The sequence below is a fragment of the Myotis daubentonii genome, chromosome 1 (genome assembly GCF_963259705.1).
Source record: "Myotis daubentonii chromosome 1, mMyoDau2.1, whole genome shotgun sequence".
NCBI classification, from domain to species: domain Eukaryota; kingdom Metazoa; phylum Chordata; class Mammalia; order Chiroptera; family Vespertilionidae; genus Myotis; species Myotis daubentonii.
In genome coordinates this window covers 77,006,510-77,017,564 of record NC_081840.1, presented here as the reverse complement: position 1 = coordinate 77,017,564, position 11,055 = coordinate 77,006,510, and the positions used below count along the sequence as shown (strand labels likewise).

Here is an 11,055-nt window from a genome sequence, read left to right as displayed (position 1 = left end):
CCTGTAGGGAAAAAAATTTTTTTAAACATCCACAACTAGGAGAACCTAGAGGAGGAGAATGAGCTTATTAACATGCAAAGCAAGAAACACTTTCTAAAACAACCCAATTGCATTATGCCATCTGCCATTTTTCCTTGCAAAGTTAATTTGTCTGTTCAAAATTCCCAGCCAGGCCTTATCATATGTATCATGGTGAACATGTTCTCTCATTAAATGTGTTGTCTTTTCATTTTGCTGATGGTTTTCTTTGCTGTGGAAAAACTTTTTAGCTTGATGTAGTCTCCTTTATTTATTTTTCTTTTGTTTCCCTTGCCCAAGGAACTTTATCAGTTAGAAAATATGGCTGCAAGAAATGTCTGTGATTTTACTGCTTGTGTTTTCTTCTAGAATTTTTATGGTCTCACATCTGTCAAAATGGCTATCATCAATAAACCTACAGCTGACAAGTGTTGGCAATGTGTAGAGAAAAGGGAACCATCATGCACTGTTGCTGGGAATGAAGATTGGTGCAGCCACTTTGGAAAACAGTATGGAGCTTCCTCAAAAATTTAAAAATGGGACTACCTTATGACCCAGTGATTCCACTTCTTGGAATATAACCAAAGAAACCCAAAACACTGACTTGAAAGAATATAGGCACCCTATGTTCATTACAGTGCTATTTACAATAGCTAGTATTTGGAAGTAGCCTAAGTGCCCATCAGTAAATGAGTGGATACAAAAGCTGTGGTACATATGTATATATAATGGAATATTACTCAGTCATAAAGAAGGAAATCTTACCTTTGCAACAGTATAGATGGACCTAGAGAGTATTATGCTAAGTGAAATAAGATAGTCAAAGAAAGACAAATACCATATGATTTCACTTATATGTGGAATCTAGTGAACAAAATAAACAAACAAAATAGAAGCAGACTCATAGATACAGAAAACAGACAGACAGCTATCAGAGGGGAGGGGGACTGGATGAAACAGGTGAAAGGATTAAGAAAAAAAAATCTCAGGGACTCAGACAACAGTACAGTAATTACCAGAGGGATGAGGGTCGGGAGCAGGTGGAATATGGTAAGTGAGGAGATGAACGGTGATGGAAGGAGACTAGGCTTTGGATGGTGAGTCATAATGCAATGTGCAGATGATGCATTGTAGAATTGTACACTTGAAACCTGTATACTTTTATTGACCAATGTAACCCCAATAAATTCAATTAAAAGTAAAATAAAGAATGAAAAAGGTGCCATTAGGTAATGTTTTTAGTGGATCCAGTTTTCTGAAATGCTTTAACTCTTCATGCAAATCAGTTTCATGTAAGTATGAGTTTAATGTGTTTTGGGGTGTTTGTTGTTGTTGTTGCTCTATGCATTTATTAGCGAATATTAATGCAGCGAAGAGAGGACAGAAGCTCACAAACACTCCACACAGTTTCAGGAGATGCATTGCAGGAAAAGAGAGGCTAAGGACAACAGTATCCTAGGGTCTTGGTGGATGCATTCCTGGGGGAGATGGGCCTCTGATGCGGGGGGAGGAGGCAAAGAGGGGAAGGAGAGGAGGGGGCCTCATTCATGGAGGAGGCATGCCTATCGGTGTCCCTTGAGTTGGGAGAAGCCCAATTGGTGGGCCCATGGGTGGTCTCATACCAGGTGGAGGAGTCATAATGCCTGCAGGAGGGAGATGCCCAACCTGGTGCTACTGAGTTGGGGCTCCAGCAATGCTGACAGTGGCTGCTACAGCGGCAGCTGCAACAGGGCTTCGTCCCTGTGGAGTCCTTACCTGTGGGAGGTTCCCCCAACCCCTCGGACAGGGCCTGCTAATCCCGCAGGAGCCTGCGGAATAGGAACACCACCTGGTACTCCTCTGCCAGCCCCCCTGCCAACCCCAGGGCCTGCTGAAGCTCCTGCAAGGGGTACACGAGTGATCCCAGTATCTTTGGGGGCAGGTTCCTCCACAGTCATGGACATCAGGTTCTCCCGCGCAGCAACACCAGACCCAAAACCCGCTTCTCTTCTCTCTCTCGCTGCTTCGCATGCTTTGGCTGGATCTTCCTGAACTCGTCACAGTCACAGAGGATCAAGTTCATGTGCTTGTCAAAGGCCTTAAAGGTGCTGATGAAGATGCGTCCGTCCTGCAGGTTGCAGTGCATGCGGTAGTCGAAGTGCTACAGCATCTTGCTGCTCTTCCCACCATCATGATTGCGGTTCCACCAAGTCCGGTGTCCACAGTAAAGTGTCGGGATCCTTACGACCTCAGGGAAGGCCACAGAGAAAGGTATGACGCAGGTTCTGCTATAGGCACTGCAAGCTGGGGCAGAAGCTTCCAACAGTGGGTGGAGACTTTTTTCTTCCCCCAGTCATTAGGGTCAGAGAAAAATTAAGAAAAAGGTACAGATTTTTCCAATGTACCTCCTCCCCCCACATACATATAGCATCCCCCATTATGGACTTCCCCACAAGAGTGGTATATTTCTAACAATTGATAAGTCTACATTGACGCATTATGATCACCAAAGTTCATAGTGTACCATCATGGGTTTTACTCTTTGTGTTGTACCTTCTGTGGATTTACACAAATCCTATATAATAAAAGCCTAATATGCAAATTATCCCCTCAATGGGGAGTTCAAGGGGAGTTCAACCAGGGGGTCGGGCCTGCTGGCAAGCTAGGGGAAGGTAGACCCCGGCCAGCAGCCTGCAGCCACTAGGGACCCTACCTGTGCACGCATTTCCTGCACTGGGCCTCTAGTGTATAATTACATGTATCCATCATTATTGCATCACATAGACTAATTTCACCAACCTGCAAATTATCTGTGCTCTGCCTAGTCATCCCTCCAGCTTCCCTCAGCCCCTGGCAACCACTGGTCTTTTTACTTTCCCCATAGTTTTGACTTTTCCAGAATGTCATGTGGTTGAAATTATATAGGACATGGCCTTTTCTGGTTGGCTTCTTTATTCAGTAATATACATTTTACTTTTCCCTGTTTTTTCATGGCTTGATAGTTCATTTCTTTTTAGTATTTAATAATACTACATTGTTTGGATGGACTACCATTCATTTACCTATTCATCTATTGATGGACATATTGGAGGCTGCCAAGTTTTGGCAACTTAGAATAAAGGGGCTAAAAACACTGATGAGCAAGTTTTTGTGTGGACATAACTTTTCAACTCCTTTGGGTAAAACCCAGGAACACCATTACTGGGTTGTATGGTAAGAGTGAATTCAGTGTTGTAAGGAACTTCTAAAATGCTTTATTGAAGTGTCCTTATATACACTTTTTCAAAAATAATTCCTTATTGTTGAAAGTTTTGCATATGTCCTCTTTTTTCCCCATTGACCTCCTCCATCCAGCCACTGCCCCCTGCCCCAGGCCTTCAGCACCTTATTGTTTGTGTCCATGGTTTATGCGTATATACATACAAGGTCTTTGATTGATTACCTCCTATTCACCCTCCCCACCTTCCCTCCATGTATACTCTTTCATTTAGTAGTCATTGACCAACAAAGTTTACTGCTCCCCTTTGCTGCATGTCAAAGCCCCGCATGGTGAGAGCATGCAGAGGCCAAACAGGTGGCCCTGACAACTGCTTAGCTCAGACACTCCCTGCTGTGACTTGTGTCCTGCTGCCCCATGTATCTCCTTTGCTTACACACATGTTCCATCCCATAAGTCAATGGAACTTTAAAAGCACCTGTACAGCCCTAACCGGTTTGGCTCAGTAGATAGAGCATTGGCCTATGGACTGAAGGGTCCCAGGTTCGATCCTGGTAAAGGGCATGTACCTTGGTTGTGGGCACATCCCCAGTTTAGGGGGTGTGCAGGAGGCAGCTGATCAATGTTTCTCTCTTATCAATGTTTCTAACTCTCTATCCCTCTCCCTTCCTCTCTGTAAAAAAAAAAAATCAATAAAAGCACCAGTACAAAATAAAATTAAGAATTTCAAGACAGTGATCAAGGAGCCTTAAACCAAGGGCTGGGTTCTTTCTGCTAACACATGGGTCACAGCTTCCAGCTTCACTGAAGTCTGCCCTTATATCTTCATGTTAATATTCAGGGTCCCAGTCATTCCTATCTATTCCAGATGGTACAGTTTGAAATTCATTTTGCATTGAATTATTCCACATGCCAGTTTAAACTTCAGGTTTGGTGGCCAGAAGTCTTTATCACTGACTGTAACAGATAGGGGATATTTTAGGTTAATCCTGGAATTTTTCTGTTCCTTTTCCCAAACTGTGAGTGCTGTTACAAAATCATGAGTAAAAATTTATTCAAAATGCAAGAAGGATTATGTATTTTAATAAAACAAAATGAAAATTTCCATAAGATCTTCTATACAAGGAGCTGCTTAGAAATGCCCTAAATGGAACCCTTGTACACTGCTGCTGGGAATATAAATTGATGCAGCCTCTATAGAAAACATTATGGAGAATCCTCAAAAGATTAAGAACAGAGCTCGCATAAGACCTAGCAATCCCTCTTCTGGGTAACTACCCGAAATTTTTTAAAATATTTACTCATAAACAGGCATGTACCCCTATGTTCACTTCAGCATTACTCACAATAGCCAAGACATGAAAACAACCTTAGTTCCTTTGATGGGTGATTGGATAAAGAATTTGTGGTAATCATGTACAGTGGAATGCTTTTGGACCATAGAAATGATGAAATACTGCCATATGGGACAACATACTTGGTAGATGGATGGTGAGAGTATCATTCTAAATGAGTTGAGTCAGACGAAAATGGACAACAACCATATGACTTCACTCATATGTGGGACAGAAAACAACAAATAAAGCAAACCAAAATATAATAGACAACAGTATGGTAGTTACCAGAGGGAAAGGGGGAGTGGGGAGGTTGAAGTGGGTAAAGGAGTCAAATATATGATGTTGAAGGAAGATTAGGCTTTGGAAGGTTAGAACACAATGCAATATACAGATGATACAAACCTATGGGGGACCAATGATGTGAACATGATTAAAAGTGAGTCTTACACAGGCAGGCAATACAACCTGAATTGCTAAAAAATGGCAGAAACATTTTGAGGGCAGTTTTTTCCCCCAATTTTATTGCTTAGGCTTTCTGGAAGCAGATATTTATCAAAGGTACCCTACCACCATGGCTGATATGCTGAAAAAAAAAATATACATATGTAATAAAAGTGTAATATGCTAATTAGACCAGACAGCCAAATGACCTGCCGGACATCATTCCAGACATCCTTCCGGATGACCTTCCGGATGAAGCCGTGGTAGCAGAGGCGAGGCAGAGGCTGGTAGGGGCAATCAGGCAGGCAGGTAGAGTGGTTAGGGATGATCAGGCAGGCAAGCAAGAAGTTAGGGGTGATCAGGCAGGCATGCAGAGTGGTTAGAGATGATCAGACAGTCAGGCCTGCAGTTAGGGGAGATCAGGCAGGCAGGCCAGCAGTTAGGAGTGATCATGCAGGCAGGCGAGCCCTTAGGAGTGAGCAGGCAGGCAGGAGAGCAGTTGGGGGCAAGCAGGAAGGCAGGCAGGCAGAGGTGGTTAGGGGCAATCAGGTCAGGCAGGCAAACGGTTAGGGGCAAGCAGTCTTGGATTGCAAGAGGAATGTCCAACTGCAGAGATTGGGTCTAAACTGGTAGTTGGACATCCCCAGAGGGGTCCTTAATTGTGAGAGGGTGCAGGCCGGGCTGCAGGACTTCCGCTGCCCCCTTGCACAAATTTTGTGCACCAGGACAATAGTATATTATAAAATTGTACACCTGAAATTTATATAATGTGAATAACTAATGTCACCTTAATAAGTATAATTAAAAACACTGGCCAGGTGGCTCTATTGGTTGGAGCACAATCCCATACACGAAAAGGATGCAGGTTCAATCCCAGGTCAGGGCACATATGGGAGGCAACTGATTATGTTTCTCTCACACATTGATGTTTCTCTCTCCTTTCCTCTCTTTCTGAGGATAAAAACATGTCCTCAAATGAACATTAAAAGAAATGACCTATATGGATACTTTTGTTAGTAATATACATAAACACACTGTACAAATTTATTGATCAAAATAATTGATGCAATAGAGTGTTCTATAACAGGTCGCACATATTATAACCTCTCATGTTGTACCAGAATCAAAAATTTATTAATAATTTGGGTTCAAACCAGTCACTTATCCACTAGAACCCTCACTTTATCCATGTGTGAAATGAGAGTGCTTATTTACAGTGTTATTCAGTACTGAAATAGATAATATACATAATAATCTAGATTGAGTGAACATCATTCAATAAAATTATTTTTCTTATACTTGGTATTTCTGGGAGAATAAGCCTAATAAAAACTTTAAAAACCATTACACGGGCTCCTTCCTTTTGCCTTGAAAGTAGAACCACCTGCAGTTAACTGAACAACTGACTCATATTCTTCTGCTTGTTCATCACCATGTATTTTTCAAAACCTTTTTCAGCAGAGTAATTTACATGTCATTTCTGTGCTGCTTTCAAGGGGACCTGCTTTGACAGGAAATTAGATACTGATATCTTTATCAGTTGTTTTAGTGGTTCCATATTAGAGCTTTTTACCGATAAAGTGATTTCAGGGAAGAAATAAGGCAAAAAAAAAAAAAAAAGGTGAATGACAGAGCTGAAGAGTATTATTTTAGGACAGAAACAAGTTTTGGAACATACATTTGAAAACCCAAAGATGTGCAAAGCCTAAGGTGGGGGCAACATGCCTGCCCAGGGACCGGGTGGAGCTGCAGGCCCAGCTGCAGTTTGGGTACAGGCTGCAGATCACCTGGTAGCACTGTGCATCCGCTGCACAGAGGTAGGTGGCTGAGTCCTCCAGTTGGGAGGCTGTGATGCTCAGGGTACTGTACAGGTTCACAGAATCCACTGTAGAGCTTAATCTTCCACTGTGCTTTGTCCCTGAAGTCTGATAAAATAGACTGATGAGGCCACCCCCAGGATTCTGTCGGAACCACTGCACTTTATACATAGTACTAGAAAAATTGCACCTCAGAGTAGAGCTGGTTCCCTCCTGGAGGCTCAGGACTGAAGGACTCTGTTCAACATTCATCCCTCTCACCCCTGCTTGGAAAGAGAAAAACAAACACAAATAATGCCACTGGGATGAATGATGCAGTTCCTAGATCTGTAAAATCCCAAGAAACACCCAAATAGGACTGTCTAGGAGCTCTGTGTCAGCTGCCTCTTCCCACAGCCCCCACTGTCAGCTGTGGAACACTCCCCAGCTCCCCATCTGGGACACCCGAACTCACAGCAAACCTGGGCCCACAGAAGCCCCAGCAGAGCCCCCAGGTGTCTCTCCATGACGTCTTGCCAAATTGCTATGGTGCCTTTGCACCTGCTCTGGAAAGTGTAGAGTCCTGGACCAAGGCAAATGTTGTTCCTGCACTCAGTGTGTTCACCAGACTCACTGAGGACCAATCACCTCTCAGCTCTGTCATTCATCTTAACCGCAAACTCCACCCACACTGGCCCAGTGAGATGGCACAGTCATCTCTCCAAAATTCTGGGTACAAACAGTGCATGAGGTTAAGAGGCAATATATACAATCTATGAAGATATAAAACTCTTTATTCCCTTAAAACACTTATGTATGATAAGTTTGTGGTTAGTGTTTGAGGAAGGGGGTATGATGTTCCTGAAATAATCAATTTCTCAGTAGGTTAAAAATAACCTTGAAGAGTCCTAGGAAGAGTTACCTCGTTTCCCAAATTGCATAGTTTGACAAAGAATTAGAGAATTCAGTTAAATGAAAATTCTGATAAAGGATACTATCTCAGCATTTACTGTGTATTGCAGAAGTAAATGATTTTCTTGAAATCAGGAGAGTTCTAGAAAACAAAACATATAGTCACCATCAACATAAAAATAAGTCTAATTGGCTTTGTGATAAATTAGATATGTTTATGAGGTCCACTCTGACTTAATTTCCACCTCTCCCCTTCTCCTGTCCAACTCTTGAGTACCCTGTTGATACACATAGATGACCCTGCTCCAACCACACTTTACTGATTAAATTAAATATTGTCCTCTCCCTTTTCTGCTATTTTTGTTCCTTATTTTTTCCTCTATCTTCTTCTCTTAATTCTTGTTGCACTTACTTTCATGGAGATATACAAAAAGGCCGTATATTTGTGATAATGCAATACATTTCCAGGTTAGTGGGTTTTGGGACATTAGTCCTAACAATTAAAAAATCAAAACAGGTTACAGAGATATTTACTGTTAAGCTTCCATGCTCACAATGACCAGTAACATTCTTACTCCTGTATTTCTGCTCAGAGAATCACAATGGATTTATAAAGTAGGGACTCCAGCTCTCTGATGTTTACATAAAGTGGCAGAGCTGAAAAACTAAGATGAACTTCACACAAACACTGTCTCTTCTTCCTCCCCCCTCATCCTCTTTGCTGTCTATAATTTGACTGGCTCATATGCTCATTTTCCTCCTCTCTTAACTGTTCAACCTGCTGGGACCATAAGTCATTAATGAAAAGCCTACAGTGCCCCCTAGTGGGCTAAAATCATCAATTTAGAGGACTTCAGACCAGCTAACTCAGTAGTCACACAACCCTCCAGCACCATTCACTTTATGTTTCCTGATGAAGGAAATGCAGATAGAAAACAAAGTAACTAACTAGATTGCATGGGGATAATAAATGAACCAAATCCTACTTTTAAAATATCATTTTATGAAAATTAATACCTTAAAGTACTTTGGTAAGTCTCATGTTGTGCTCCTTACTTGTTTTCTTTACCTTAATTTGAAATAAATCCATAAACATTTATTAAAGTTTTCATTTAAAGGAATAATTTACTAGATCTTAAGAATGTATAGTGAATCCAAGGTGGCTGCAGAGTAGTGGCTATTACACCATCTCCCCCAGTACTAAACCAGATTTATAACTAAACTAGAGGCCCAGTACACAAAAATTTGTGCACTCGGGGCGGGGGGTCCCTTAGCCCGGCCTGTGCCCTTTCGCAGTCTGGGAACCCTTGGGGGATGTCCACCTGCTGGCTTAGGCCCACTCTCCACGGGAACGGGCCTCAGATGGCAGTCAGACATCCCTCTGGCAGCCCAGGAGCCCTCAGGGGATGTCCACTTGCCAGTGAGGACCAGGACTAAGCTTCAGTTGGGCATCCTTAGCGCTGCTGAGGAGGCGGGAGAGGCTCCCACCATCACTGCTGTGCTGGCAGCGCCAGCCTGGCTAATGGCTGAGCAGAGCTCCCCCTGTGGGAGTGCACTGACCACCAGGGGGCAGTTCTTGCATTGAGCATCTCCCCTGGTTGTCAGTGTGTGTCATAGTGACCAGTCATTCCCAGTTGTTCTGCTGTTAGAGTCAATTTGCATATTACCCTTTTATATATGCCTGGTGCATGGGTGGGGGCTGGCTGGTTTGCCCTGAAGGGTGTCCCGGATCAGGGTGGGGGTCCCTCTGGGGTACCTGGCCAGCCTGGGTGAGGGGCTGAGGACTGTTTTCAGGTTGGTCAAGCCCCCCAGTAGAGACCCTCACCCATTGAGGGTGTGACCAGCCTGGATGAGGGGCTGATGGCTGTTTGCAGGCTGGCCACAGCTCCTTCTGGGTAGGGGTCCCCCATGGGGTGCCTGGACAGCCTGGCTGAGGGGCTGATGGCTGTTTGCAGGCTGGCCAAGACCCCCAGCCACCCAAGCTCCCAGTGGAGGCTGGCTGGAAACAGGTATCTGAGATTTATTTATCTTCTATAATTGAAACATGGTTGCTTTTAGGGGAGGCCAGAGCTGGCCAGGGCAGGCTGGAAGCTTGGCTTCCTCCATTGCCGGGGCAACCAAGCCTCCTGCTTGCTCCAGCTCCCTGGCTGCCGGCGGCCATCTTGGTTGGGTTAATTTGCATATAGTCGCTCTGATTGGCTGGTGGATGTGGCTAGGTGTGTAGCAAAGATACAGTCATTTTGCATGTTTCTCTTTTATTAGATTAGAATATAGATCAATCGCCCTGAATACCCAACTGAAGACCAGCTGAACAGAAGTCTTATAACCAAGGATTTACAGAAGGAGACTGGCAAGAAAAGCAGAGATGCACAAAGGGCTGCTTCCATACCATGTGCGGCAGTTGAGAATCTGGAGAGATATCTTGCTGCAAAGGTCCCCCATGAGGAGCAAAGGTGCCCAACCCCATGCCAGTGAAGCAATGAAGCAAGATAATATTCATCTTGGATAAAAACTACTGTTTGAATTTTAACCCTACTATCCTGGCTTCTGTTCACACCTGCTTGCTTTAACAATATGGCAGTTACCTCAGTTTCCAGATTGAGACCTGGAAACTCACATAAATCACCCCATTATGTTGCCAGCCCACATTATGGTTTTACAAAGGTTTTCTCCTGTGCCTGAGAACCAGAGCCACAAAAATTGCTCTAATTGCTTTAGTCCCTTTTTTGTTGACTCAGTTGCTTTGGGAATGTTTACCATTGACAGGGTAGCTCTGGGAACGTTTTCTGTTGACTCAGTGGCTCCAAGAACTAAAACTGTAATTAATCTTTAGAGATAACTAACTTGCTCTATTTAGCTTCAGTAACAAACTGCTTTTGTAAAACTAGTTCCTCATTCCAACCTTAGGGTTGTAATTACTGCCTTTGTGAGTTTTGCCTTTATAAGCCTAATGCTACTGCCATTCAGGACTACGAAATTTGGAGAGGTAAAACCCCCTCATAGCCACCAGCATTTGAATCAATGATTCCTTAATTTGACTTTTGACTTGTGGCATTCTATCTGTGATTTGCGGGTACACTACAACACCAGGATCTCCTAATCAGAGCAGTAGAGCCAGAAAGAGGAGCCGGCTATGAAAATCAGCTGGGATTCTTTCCACCAGGAAAAGGTTGGAGTCAGCTAGAGACTCAGGTGCTCTCTGAAAGGGCCAGTGCACAGGATCTTGTTCTCAGCCACTAACAGGACTGTGTGAAGGGGAGGCGACCCAAACAAATGGATTCATACAGAGGGGAACTAGGTTGCGTGGCCTGAGGAGAGATCTGGAGGGTCATCCCCCAAGGTGCCTGTGCTAAAT

The 11,055-nt window shown here is 43.6% G+C and overlaps 1 pseudogene; it reads right to left on the bottom strand.

Moving 5' to 3' along the window:
- Positions 1 to 1,473: 1,473 nt before the first annotated feature.
- Positions 1,474 to 2,176, bottom strand: LOC132224443 (small nuclear ribonucleoprotein-associated protein N-like; annotated as a pseudogene).
- Between the last annotated feature and the right edge of the window lie 8,879 nt (positions 2,177 to 11,055).